This window comes from Pogona vitticeps, chromosome 3 (genome assembly GCF_051106095.1).
Source record: "Pogona vitticeps strain Pit_001003342236 chromosome 3, PviZW2.1, whole genome shotgun sequence".
In the NCBI taxonomy this organism is placed as follows: domain Eukaryota; kingdom Metazoa; phylum Chordata; class Lepidosauria; order Squamata; family Agamidae; genus Pogona; species Pogona vitticeps.
The window spans coordinates 68,478,967-68,492,900 of record NC_135785.1 but is presented as its reverse complement, the minus strand read 5'-3'; the positions used below and the strand labels follow the sequence as shown (position 1 = coordinate 68,492,900).

Here is a 13,934-nt window from a genome sequence, read left to right as displayed (position 1 = left end):
GTGCATGGGGCAGGGAGGGGGAGCTATAACTGCTCTTCATAACCATAGTAGGGGAGATAAAAACCTGTCCCAGATAAAATGTGCAGAATACGAGGCTGGTAAACTCCTCACTTCTGTTGCTGAAAAGGCTATTCTTATATGTTGCAGACCTATGTCGTTCCACCAGTCTTTGGTCTTTGGAATTAACATATGAACATGATATGAGAAGGACTTGTTTGCAGAGGTGCTCCTCCACCCCAGTAAACTAAATGTGTTGATAAGCAGAGAGAAGCGATGAAGCTCTAATACAGTGAAAAGTACCTACCCTACATACCTATGCAGTGGAAGGAAACATATTTCGCCTGAAGAGTCAGGGGAAGAGCTGCAGTGGATGAGTTAGAAGCACCACAGTCCAACAATGGTGGTACTGAAGAACTGCATTGCTTTTTATCTGTGTGCGTTCATCCCATTCCTGCTGGGAGAAGATCCCACTGGGCACACACAACCGCCTATAATATTCTACATGCAGTTTGACTGGCATAAAATAGAATGAAAAAAATTTTTTTTGCATGAGGCAAGCAAGATGGTAGAATTATTGGAGCAATATAGGGATAGGAGTCCCATGATGCTCAGCTGTCCTGGAAATTCTGGGGATGTATAGAACAACCCAATAAGTGAGAATAATTTAAAAACCTCTATATAAAATTTTTTAAACCTCTACCTAAGATATCAGGTCCCACTTCCATCAGTGGTCTCTGCTATGTTTAATAAATAACATGGAGTGGGAAGCGTTAAGAGAAAGCTTGGTTTGTGTGTGGGAGATACAGTAGTAATAGGAAAAGTCATTTTTGGACTATATCTTGTACCCTTGTCACGCTGAGTGGGGCATTCTGGAGTTGCAAAAAAAAAAAAAAAAAAAAACACCCAAAAAAGGAACTTTTCTCATCTCTGGCTTACAGTACTACCAGAGGACCTTCTTGAGTTACTATCTGATCAAGAATCATTTCATTGTGGACACATACCTTGAATATTTTGCAGATCAAAGCCAGGTCTGGCTGTTTGTTCACTGCCACCAAATCTGGCAATCAGCCCAGATCATTTCAGCTTCTGGCAAGAGCTCTGCTTCCTACAATACAAACCCCTCAGAGTGCATGAAAGCCTTCAGTGTTTTCCTCCAAAGGGTCGATATTCAGCAGGCCAAGGTTGTCTAGAACTTCCCACTAAGCGTAGGAGGAGTGGAAACGATCTCATCATATTCTAATGAAATCATCCTAGAAACAAAAGCTATTTTCAGCGTATTGGACCAGCAGGTCAACAAAACCAGTGCTGCTTATAAATGCCGAGTGGATTTTTCCCCTCTGTAAGTGTGTGAAATTTATTTCTCCGTTCATGCCAAACTGAAGAAAAGGCTATTTCTCTTCAAAGTGTGTAGTCATGGTAGGAAAACAAATGGTTTTCTGGGAGGAAGAGCAAATCAAAGACCCAAGTTAAAGGGAAAAGTTGGAGGATGGAGAGAGAAAGGGCAAAATACTGGGACCTTTTCCAAAATCATGTCAACGGCCAAAGTTACACTTTGGACTATAACCCACACACTTCCTGACCAGTTCTGCCACTGTCCACACTGCCCTGGGGATCATGGGAGTTGTGATCCCAAAAGTGACTTTCTCCCAGCACTGGCAAAAGCGAAGGAGTTTTTACATGCTTATTTGTTTTACTGACGTCCTGAACCCATCCCTGTTTCATCACTGAAATCAAGGGAAAACATGCCCAGAAGTGCATACTGAGACCTTGGGTTCTCCCCAGCCAGCTTCCCAGCACTGAAGGCAATTTTATTTGATCTACAATGCAGACAACCCATTTAGGTGAAGAGATACATACACCAAACCATGCAGAGAAGAAAAGTATACCACACCTGGTCATGGCTCTTCCACTGGTAGCTTCAAAGGTATTCCTTTCATGTTTCAACTTGAATGTCAAGAATGCGCTCAGCGAGTGCACTGTTTCCTTCTTGCCTTGTTGTGAAAAGACAATATATACCTGCTTGGTTTCTTTGCTTCAACCTGCTGTTAAAGGCATACTCAAACCCTTTGTGGCAGGGTTGGAACATATGTGTCCTTCGAGATGTTATTAGACTACAGCTATCATCATTCCCAGCTTGCATAATCAACAATATGAGAACCTGGGGCTATAGTCCAGCATCTAGAGGACCATACATTGTCTTTCTCTACTGTATGAAGCTATGTTCCTTATACAGCATGAAGAAGTATAGAGGCACATCCACTGTCTCAGTATTACTACCAGCAAAAGATCCATGTATGAGAAAGAGACACATAAAGCATGATTTAAGGCTATAACCTGTGTCATATTTCTGATAAATAGATAAAGCAGTCAGTCTCACTTGTATCCTCCTGGGATTCTCCAGACTGAATCCAGTATGTTTGCAATTGCACTTTGGTTAGTTCTATTCTGCAATAGCAGAAAAGCAGAAGATGGTATGATTCTGATTTAAATCAATAGGATTTAACATCTATCTAATTGTATTTAGGATCAGGCTATCCATCTCCTATAGCTCTTCTCCAAGTATTCAATTAATCTATCCTTTGCTTTGCTTACAGAGACCTGTCTGCATTTGTGAAGAGAAAACTTCACAACAATGGGAGACACTGACATGTCTTAGCTCTGTCAATACTATTTAGCTAATCACACTGGCTACAGGATGATGTTACTTAGGATAAGGGAAGGTCATATTTTTGATCTGTCATATGCACAGTGCTCCTCCCTAGAGGATGTCGCAGTATTACATAGCTAAGTAGAGTTGACCATATGGAGACATGAGTACTGTAATAGGAAGTAAAAGAATGTCAAAATGGGCCCAAATATGGACAGCATACAAGAATAGATTGAAGTAGCCTGCTTCTGGTCAAAAACAGTCTAATTATTTTGACATTTTAATTTGCTTTCATTTTACATATATTTCATATATATCTATAATTTTAAATTGTTCAATGTTCTGATAAGAATAAAGAAAGACTCCTTCCATTCCTGCTCTCATTTACCTTTGCACAGAAGAAATGAAAATTATCATGTTTTTGTTTCTAATCCTGCCTTTTGAGTCTTGAACAGTGCTCAAAGCTTTGGCCAGCATCCATCTTTGTCTGTGACAGAAGCAGCAGAACTGGTCCAAAGGGACTCTGTTTGGCTTGAGTTTCAGTGAGTTCCCAAGACCTGAATGTCTGTTTGTCTCCTCACTAATTTAATGTTTCATTTACTGTTTCAATTCAATCTAAGGAGAGTTTCTAGCCCTGTTTTCATTTATGTTTGGGGCAGGATTTTGAGTGATAACCAAAGTAAACCTCATCCTAGGGTGGCACAGCTCTATATTATGCCTTAGATTGCTTTAGACTTGCAGTTGTATAAAATATTCATTTTGAAATAGTCTTGACTGGCACACTGAGGAATATGTGGATAAGCCATAAAGTTTTGCTCTTCTCTCATTTGTCTCACTTGCTGCTTATTCTGAAGCACAATTTTGTTTCACTTTTTTCAAGGTGATGATTAGAATGAAATAAATAATACCAGTAAAGTCTTACACAGTGTTCCTGAAATTTGATGTGAATTCTGCCATATTTTCTCTGCTTATTTTTTGCCTTATTCAACATTTGCTATCTTATGTTTATTGGCAATAATAATAATAATATCAATAATTTAATAATTAACATCACGAGTATCCTGTGTTTATGGATAATCCATTTAAAGAAAGTGAGCAATTTTCATATATCTGAAGGGGCAAATTTGCCCCAATGAAGCAGCTAGAGGCTGCTGCTGGGTGCCACATCTGAATACAGTGCAAAGCAAAACAGCTCCTTTTGGTTGGTTGGTTAGTTGGTTTTGTGAAATCAAGCCTGTTTGTGAGCATGCTGTTGTCACCAGAGGCAAGGTGTGCAGGGAATATACAGCTTGTTTCCAAGGCTACCAGGAGCACTACTAGTCTTGGAAATAAGACGTATGCACCTCGCATACTTTATTTTCAATTTAAAAAGTCAGCATGTTTTGTCACCATAGGAAATCACTGGACAGATTGCCAGGTGTCATATGCAACTTACATGTTGCCCAGCTCAAGCAAGGAAATGTTCATTCCTAACCAATTGGATCATTTTGAAAGTGGTTCTTTATTAAGAGTGGCTGAACTTTGAAAGAATCTCAGGATTCAGCTTCTCTCTTCCTTAAAATTCAAACTTCCTTAAACATTGTGTCACTTCCTCAATAACAGCCATGTCTAGCTCTGTCCATGTCTCTCTCTGTTATCATAAGAATCTGAGCTATCGCCTTACAGTAAGGCACTAAAAATGAACCTCCATGGTTAACGTATTCTGATTTTATTTGTTCATTGTGGGAAATGCCTATGCTTTACACTCTGCAGTAATTTAAATGTTCCTCCACACATTAGTAATACTAACAAATAAGTATGCCACCACACCCCTTCATGGATTGTTGCCTTGTCGTGGTGAAGGGACTTGAGGAATTCAGAGAAGCTATGGGCAATACCGTGCAGAGACACCCAAGATGGACAGGTCATAGTGGAGAGTTCGAACTAAATGCAATCCACCTGGAGCAGGAAGTGGCAAGTCACTCCAGTATCTTTGCCAAGAAAACCCCATGAACAGAAACAAAAGGCTAAAAGATATGACACTGGAAGATGAGTCCCTCAGATTGGAAGGCATCCAACATGCTACTGAGGAAGAGAGGAGAACAAGTACAAGTAGCTCCAGAGTTAATGAAGTGGTTGGGCCAAAGCCGAAAGGAAGCTTATCTGTGGATGCGCCTGGGAGTGAAAGGAAAGTCTGATGCTGCAAAGAAAAATATTGCATAGGAATGTAAGATCTATGAACCTTGGTAAGCTGGATGTGGTCAAACAGGAGATGGAAAGAATAAACATTGACATCCTGGGCATCAGTGAAGTAATGGGTGAATTCAATTCAGACGATTATCATATCTACTATTGTGGACAAGAATCCTGTAGAAGTAATAGAGTAGCCCTAATAGTCAGCAAAAGAGTGCAAAAAGCTGTACTGGGATATAATCTCAAAAAGGATAGAATGATTTCAATACGAATCTAAGGCAGACCTTTCAACATCACAGTAATTCAAGTTTATACACCAACCACCAATGCTGAAGGGGTTGAAATTGACCAATTCTATGAAGACTTACAACACCTTCTAGAACTGGTGCCAAAGAAAGATGTTCTTATCATTATAGGGGATTGGAATGCTAAAACAGGGAGTCAAGAGATAAAAGGAACAACAGGGAAATTTGGCCTTGGAGTTCAAAATGAAGCAGGGCAAAGGCTAATATAGTTTTGTCAAGAGAACAAGCTGGTTTTCACAAACACTCTTTGCCAACAACACAAGAGGCGACTCTACACATCACCAGATGGGCAATATCGAAATCAGATTGATTATATTCTCTGCAGCCAAAGATGGAGAAGCTCTATACCGTGGCTCTGATCATCAGCTTCTTATAGCAAAATTCAAGCTTAAACTGAAGAAAGTAGGAAAAACCACTGGGCTACTCAGGTATAATCTACACCAAATCCCTTATGAATACACAGTGGAAGTGAAGAACAGATTTAAGGAACTAGATTTGGTGGACAGAGTGCCTGAAGAACTATGGATGGAGGGTCATAACATTGTACAGGAGGCAGCAACAAAAAACATCCCAAAGAAAAGGAAATGCAAGAAAGCAAAGTGGCTGTCCAACGAGGTCTTACAAATCGCAGAGAAGAGAAGGAAAACTAAATGCAAGGGAAATAGGGAAAGTTACATAAAATTAAATGCAGACTTCCAACGAATAGCAAGGAGAGACAACAGGACCTTCTTAAATGTACAGTACAAAGAAATAGAGGAAAAGAATACAAAGTGAAAAACCAGAGATCTGTTCAAGAAAATTGGATATATTAAAGGAACATTTAAGATGGACATGATAAAGGACAAAACTGGCAGGGACCTAACAGAAGCAGAAGACATCAAGAAGAGGCGGCAAGAATGCAGAGGAATTATACCAGAAAGATCTCGATGTCCCGGACAACCCAGATAGTGTGGTTGCTGACCTGGAGCCAGACATCCTGGAGAGTGGAGTCAAGTGGGCCTTAGAAAGCATGGCTAACAACAAGACCAGTGGAGGTGATGGCATTCCAGATAAACTATTTAAAATCTTAAAAGATGACGCTGTTAAGGTGCCACACTCGATATACCAGCAAGTTTGAAAAACTCAGCAGTGGCCAGAGGATTGGAAAAGATCAGTCTACATACCAATCCCAAAGAAGGGCAGTGCCAAAAAAAATCTCCAACTACCGTACAATTGCACTCATTTCACACGCTAGCAAGGTTATGCTCAAAATCCTCCAAGGTAGGCTTCAGCGATATGTGGACCAAGAACTCCCAGAAGTACAAGCTGGATTTCGAAGGGGCAGAGGAACTAGGGACCAAAATGCTAACATGTTCTGGATTATGGAGAAAGCCAGAGAGTTCCAGAAAAACATCTACTTCTGCTTCATTGATTACACAAAAGCCTTTGACTGTGAGGACCACAGCAAACTATGGCAAGTTGTTAAAGAAATGGGAGTGCCTGATCATCTTATCTACCTCCTGAGAAATCTTTATGTAGGACAGGAAGCAACTGTTAGAACTGGATATGGAATAACTGATTGGTTCAAAATTGGGAAATGGGTACGGCAGGGCTGTATATTGTCTCCCTGCTTATTTAACTTATATGCAGAATACTGAAGTTGAGGCTCCAATGCTTTGGCCATCTCATGAGAAGAGAAGTCTCCCTGGAAAAGACCCTGATGTTGGGAAAGTGTGAAGGCAAAGGGAGAAGGGGACAACAGAGGACGAGATGGTTGGACACTGTCATCGAAGCTACCAACATGAATTTGACCGAACTGCGGGAGGCAGGGGAAGACAGGAGGGCTTGACGTGCTCTGGTCCATGGGGTCACAAAGAGTCGGACATGACTTAACGACTAAGCAACATGCCACCACAAAAATATTCACCACCCCTGGTTTTCCAGATATTTTTAATAGACCTTTGAAGACATTCTTGTTTATATTTTTTACATAAAATATATGCTTGGACATGTTTTAAGTTAACTTCAGGCAAGTTATGAAAGTTTATAAAAAGAACATTTCAAAATCCCTCTTCTCCTGAAGCACTCCATCATCCTCCAGAGTATATATGGAGAGGGGGGAGGGTGCAAGCAGAGCTTACAAAAGTTTTTTTTTCTGACTTTTCGGACCAGATAGGCGGGGTATAAATCAAATAAATAAATAAATAAAATGAACCACAATTCCTAGAATCCTGTGGGTCACACTGACCAAATGATTTGGAAATTTTAACCCCAAAATAGAACTTTTCCAGATTCTGGGCACAAGCTTCAGGGTAAATGCAATGAAGTTTCTAATTCAACCAGTAGGAGTGTCCTGTGAATGTTAGTGTGCTCACTGGATTCAGAAGAGAACACATGATGATCCATTCTAAGGATGTACATTGGCTACAAAAATAAATAATTAATTGCATGCCATCAAGTTGATTCCAACTTTTAGTGACCCTTTCCAACATTTTCTAGGTAAAGAATACACAGAAGGGGTTTACCCATCCCTTCTTCTGGGGGTGCTGTGGAAATGAACAGCTTGTCCATGGCTAGAAGGGCTAGCTCTACCTGCAGGAAGCACAGTGGGGAATTGAATGTCCACACTTAAACCACTGAGTTATCTAGTCACTGCGTACAAGAAACACTACTGCAATACCCTTGTACTCATTGGAAAGACAACTACAAAGGGCACGGCACAGGCCTAATCATAGATTTATTGACATTGCATCATCCCAGACTGCACGATTCAGCATTCTGCACACTTGTCAAATATGGCTGCCGATTATCATGGGCCTTGTTCTGCCTCAGTGTGGAAATTATCCTTGACATATATCCTGCACTCTGGGATGATTGAGAACAGATTCTGCACCTTCTCTGTATAACTACCTTTCAAGTATTTGAAAAGTGTTATCATAGCTCCCTTCAGCCTTTTTTTTCTCAAGTCTAAACATGTCCAGTTCTTTCAGAATTTCCTCACACGGCTTGGTTTCCTATCCCTTGATCACCCTTGTTGCCCACCTCTGATCTTGTTCCAGTTTGTTGGCATCGTTCTTAAACTGACATGTCCAGAACCAGACACAGATGAGATTTAACCAGTGTTTCCCTTCTTCCTCCCTACAATCAGTTCAGACATTTATTTGATAGGCATTCAAAAGAATGAATTGCTTACTTTCATAAAAGTTTAACAAATATTGAACATGCATATCAGTTTTTATAAACAAAATATAAAAACGTGCATGTTTCCCTTGGTGGCTCTTGACATACCGCCCAAGGGAGAGTTAATGACTAAAGTTTTGGGTCATTAAATCTTCCTTATCCCCTTTTTTCCCTTCTGAGATACTCCACTCATGTATGTTATTAAGAAGGTGACTGATATTGAAAGGTTGGATCTGTTTACACAAAAGAGAGAGATAAAGAACTCTGCAAATGACATTCTATTGCTTCTTTGTAGCATAGTCCCATTGCATAAGCCGCAGATCATGATTAAACCCTGTTAGGGCTGTGACCTTTGCAATCTATTACAAAGAAGATTAAAACTTTTTAAAAGGAAGATTAACCAAGATTTAGGCACTTAATTTGCAACAGAACTCAGAAAGAGGGGTCATGCATATTCAGCAGTGTATTTGCATGAACCAGTAGGGAGCTGTTGGGAGGCGGAGCCAGCTATATAGAAGAGGGGCTGTAGCAGAGTGTGAGGGAATTCAAGAAGAGATAGATAGAGAAGAGAGGTTTGAAGAGAAATTCTGGGTTTGGAGGCAGAGAGAGAGAGTTTAGGGAGTGAACAGTCAGAGTATTTTCTGTATTAGTTAAATATAGAAGAGTTTAAAGGAAAATACTGAATACTTTGTGTAACTTTAAGAATGTGCTTAATAACTATTCCTGAAACAACTTGTAACCAATAAACCTGCTCTTAATTCAAAGTTAAGTACTGAATAAGCCTCAGTCTTTCACAGGAAACATAGTTGATAAAGAGATCAGCAGGTGGCAGCTTGTTAAATGATATGATGGGATATGTAACATGAGCTCGTTTTTTGGTGAAATAAGCAGGGGCCACGTGGTAAATGTCACAAGGGGTCATGGCCATTTTATATGAATGTCATCTCAATAGAGAAGTCCTGAACTAGTTTGAAGCTATGCCAGTAGTATCCATATGCATTTAAGCCATGACATGTACCATTGCCATAACTGTTCGACTGCCTGTAATATTTTGATTTGGGGAATGCAGCAAGACCTATTCAGGTGCTATGTTAGCTGGTGCTCTGTGCAAAGTTACAGGTGAATCTCTTGTTCTGGTTTTAATATGTCTGAAGAGGAAATGGTTGCCTCTTGTAAGTTCAAGTTACAAGCAAGAAGCCACATTTTCCACGGTGCTTGCTCACACATATAACTTGCACAGAAACTGTAGTGTAAATGGCTTTTGCATGTATTTTATTTACTAACAAACGTGTACATAAGCTACATGGTAGAGCCCTTTCAGTGACTGTACCCACTCTAAACTACAATGGAATGGATCACAGTTTGCTTTAGGCAAAAATGTTGGATGGGTGGAGATCATCATTGCTTGGATTTCATACAGAACAGGCCATCTCAGCATTGCAACATGGATTGCCATGAAGAGTCCATCAAAAATCTACACACACAGTGAGAGAGTTCATAGTTCCGATGCCAGAGCAAGACATTAAGTATTTTGGTGCTGAGGTTTTGTTATGATTTTTGCAATATGCACAGGAAAAAAAACTGCAAAACTGGAGTCTATTTCTTTTCTCTAAGCACACACACATAAAGCCCAAACAACACCTCAACACTTCTATTAACTCAGACATACATTTTACAAAGCACTTTACAAAAATGTGCAAAACCCAACCGTGAAAAGATACAAAATCTCTCTAAGACTGACTGAAACAAAAGCTAAAAAAATAAAAAGGGGGGGGGGAGTTACATAATTTACTGTGTGAGGATGGAGAAAGCCAGAATTTATACTCCCAGTTATATGGTAACTGCTTCCCAACGCAGAAAGGACCACATATTTTCATAACACTTTAAAGGAAAAAAATGATAGCTTACATTTGAAAGTAATGCTGTACAGAAAATTCCTCTCATGAGAATTTTGGCCATTTTCAATCGATTGGGTAGAAAAGAATATCAAAGAAAGAGACACTTGGGAGGAATACTTACGGGTAAGGTTCAGGATTCTTCTGCTGGCCCTACATACAGTATTAGGTGGCTGAGATGTGTGTTTCTTTGTCTTATCTTTCATTGTAAATTAATCTCTGGGGCAACTAGCAAATTTCTCCCCTACTCATGCCTCACTTAAAGCCCAGGGGAAGATGTCATATCATTGGCCTTTTTCTGGTCAAGAATTGTTAGCAGTCAGGGAAGCTGCAGAGGTATAATGAGATGTGGAATACTGAGAACATTATAGCAAGCTACAACATTATGGTAAGCTCAAAAATATAATGAAAAGGAATTCTATGGCCCTTGAGAATAAGGCAATAAAATGGAAGCACTTTCAAGGGGAAATAAAATACTTGGAACATGATAGGGCAAACTGTGTCACAGCACTAGCTTCCCGTTTTTCCTAGAAATTCTTACAACACTATCTTCCCTGGTAACTGCCCACAGAATTTATAAGGAAGGAGATGTATTCCAAGAGAAAATGGTATCTATAACGGCACCTTAGAAATGCATAATTTTGGTAAGCCTAGGGAAAGTGCAGAATCCTGGGAAACGACCACTGCTTAACTCTATCTCTCCTTTCCATCTAAATCTGAGGAGGCTCCTTCAGTGTTAAACCAGTGTCTGGAGTCAGTAATAGACTAGATGAAGGTGGACAGTTGGAGCCTAATATAGACAAGAAAGAGGTTCTCCAGATCAGTTGAAAGATACTGTTGATCAGGTAACAGAGATTTAACCCAACCAGGTGAGGTCACACTCCCCATGAAAAATTAGATTCACAGCTTAAGGAGTGGTCCTGGATTCATCCCAGAGTTTGATTGCTGAAGCGTTAAGAGTGACCAAGGGAGACTTTGCACCAGGTGTGCCCATTCCTGCAGATATCTGACTTGGTTACAGTGGCACATGGATTATTTACGTCCCAACTAAATTATTACAGTTTGCTCTGCGTGGAGCTGCTTTTGAGGAGTGTTTGGAAAATGTAGCTGCTCCAGAACAATGCTGACCTGGGCCACTTACAAAGAACATGCATGTCGCTACTTCACTGGCTCCTATTCTGTTTCTGGGCACAATTCAAAGTGCTGGTTATGACCTATCAAGCCCTATATGATTTGGGTCCAGGATATCTGAAAGATCACAGAACAGGACACCAAAGCTCCATATTCCAACGCATTCAGTTGGTTGTGGTTATCGCAGGGCTGGAAGGAGCCTCAGCATCGTTTCCATGACTCCTTTCTGTGCTCCCAATACAAAGGAAAAACAGGGTTGCAGGAAGTAAGTGGGGAACAGTGGGTTCAGGACTGGCAACTCAAAGGATGGGGGAAAGTGGAGAGTATAGCATAGGAAAAAGCAAGAAAATGGCTACCACTTCCTTTCCCATTGGATTCCTTTAATTATTGTATAAAGAACTAAGTTACTTAGTCAGCTCAGATTTGAACCCATGTGCCCTGAACAGCCAACACTTCCTATCAGGTCACACTTATAATCAAATCTGAGTAGAGGAAAATTCAACATTTTTGTTCTGAAGAATGAAGGGTTGCTCTTCTTTCTGTTAAACCAGAGTCCACCTTGAAGTTCTGTTTCACAGCTAACTGCATGGATATTTAAATGTCTGTGAGTTCAGCTTTGAGTAGTACGTAGATCATCCCTAGGAGTAATGGCTTTCTGTTTTGCATGCAGATGCCACATTATTTGGAATAAAACTAAATAAACAATCTCTGACCATTCTTTATCCACTTTAATTTAAAATACTGTACCTGTTTTGAGTAGAAATAAACGTTTCAAAATCCGCAAGGTATCACTTGGGTCTCTTTGAAGAGTTGCATTAACCCAAACAACCTCAAATATGAAAGAAATGCAAAACAGATGTAACCCAGTTGAAGAAGAGGATATTGTATAAATGTTTCAGACAAGCATTAAAAGCTGTATAAAATACAGTGACGATAGTCATTATCTTATGTTAGAACACACTGACGGACAGCTGTAGAAGGTATCTGGTGCTCTGGTGGCTATAAGACCTTTCCTTCACAATGGTTCTTTATATAGTTGTCAGAACTGAAAGACCCAGGATACAAATGTGAAGTTGGACTCTGGATTTTAATAAATTGACTGAAGTGGAATTCAGTTGTTCTAAAGCCATGTTTCCAATATAACTAGCAGCTTTTGTTTCCTTAGAATAAAAAGGCCTATAAAACTTTATCACAAAAAGCATGTATGTATTGTTGTATACTGTCTTGGTGGGTGTGTACTGGGGCAGGGGGAGCCTAGAGGTGTGATACTTGACAACTGTCTGGTCACAACTTTTTTTTAAGGTATGGAGATTGAGAGGGTTCAACTATGGAAACTTTGGGAAGAAACTAGTTGTTGAAATTGAAATCAAGTTACCTCTATCCTTTACAGTCTTGTTTCAAATCCAGTTTAGACATAAAATAAACCTTGTTCCCCTTGTAAATTCAAGGAATTTGGAATGCAAGCCTGCTGCTCTTTCTCAGGCCCTTGGAGGTTCTTGGCAAATGAGTCCTGCTGGAGTGCCTCTGTAAATTGAGTGTTGAAGACTTTGCTACTATACAGTTGGTTTCACTCATACTTGCAGGATCAGAGAATAGCCCTTGATGACTATGCATTAGCATCTTAGCAAATATGCTGTTAAGTGCTTAATTCCAGTGGTATATAACATCTATATAAATCTGCTGGGAGAGATTATTGAGAAAAGATGTCAGCAATATGCTGATGTCACTCAAACTATATTCCTCTATGACATCTGAGACAGAAGAAATTGAGCACTAACTGAACTGGTGTCTGACTGCAATGGTAGGCTGGACAAGGCTAATAAACTGAAATTGAATCTGGAAAGTCAGAGATATTGTGGGTAAGTTAATTCCATGTCCAGAATTTGTGGGCTCTCAATTTTCTGGCTGCACTCCCACTTAAGGTAGGGGTATACTGTTTGGAGACACATCTAGATCCATTTTTTTTCATGGAGGATGAAGCTAACTATGTCTCAATGAGTGTATAGCTTCAGCTATTATACTGACTCTGTCTTTTCCTACACAGGGATGGTTTGGTCACTGTGACTCACGTACTGATAACTTCGTGTCTGAATTTCTGAAATGTGGCTTTCACATGAGGCTAATCCAGAGGTCCACCTAGTGCAAAGTACAGGAGCCTGGAAGATCAACAGCCATACAGCACCAGTTCTATAGAAACTAACAGCAATTGAGGCACATTGTTAACAAATAAAGCCCTGACCACTTTTAGATGCATGTTATTTTATCATTTTTGCATGACTGAGTCATTGTTTATGAGAAGTAGCCTAGAAATTATGCTAAACAAATGAATAACCATTTCTTTGCTTATTGTGATGTCATTGCAAGAACTGTCTCATTTGGATTTTGTTAATAAAATTATAAATGTTGGTCTATTTTAATTTGAAAGCAACAAGGGCAAAAGAGAAGTAAGAAGTGGGTACTAAGAAACAGCAGCATGGAACAGAAGAACATGTAGTACCATCAGAACTAATGGAATGTATTTGTGGTATCCATGGAGGAAAAAACCTCTGAAAAACAGAGCTTGAAAAAGGTTGGTAGTTTACTTGGTTGGATTATAACTCCAAGAATTGTACAGAAGGAACAATG

General features: G+C 39.8%; 1 long non-coding RNA gene across 1 annotated transcript in view; it reads left to right on the top strand.

Moving 5' to 3' along the window:
• LOC144588380 (uncharacterized) overlaps positions 1 to 13,386 on the top strand; it is a 33,483-nt gene extending 20,097 nt beyond the window's left edge. Inside the window, exons 2-3 of the long non-coding RNA XR_013543910.1 lie at positions 3,093 to 3,189; positions 13,354 to 13,386. This is a non-coding gene — a long non-coding RNA (uncharacterized LOC144588380). The remainder of the gene's footprint in view (positions 1 to 3,092; positions 3,190 to 13,353) is intronic.
• The last annotated feature ends 548 nt before the right edge of the window (positions 13,387 to 13,934 follow it).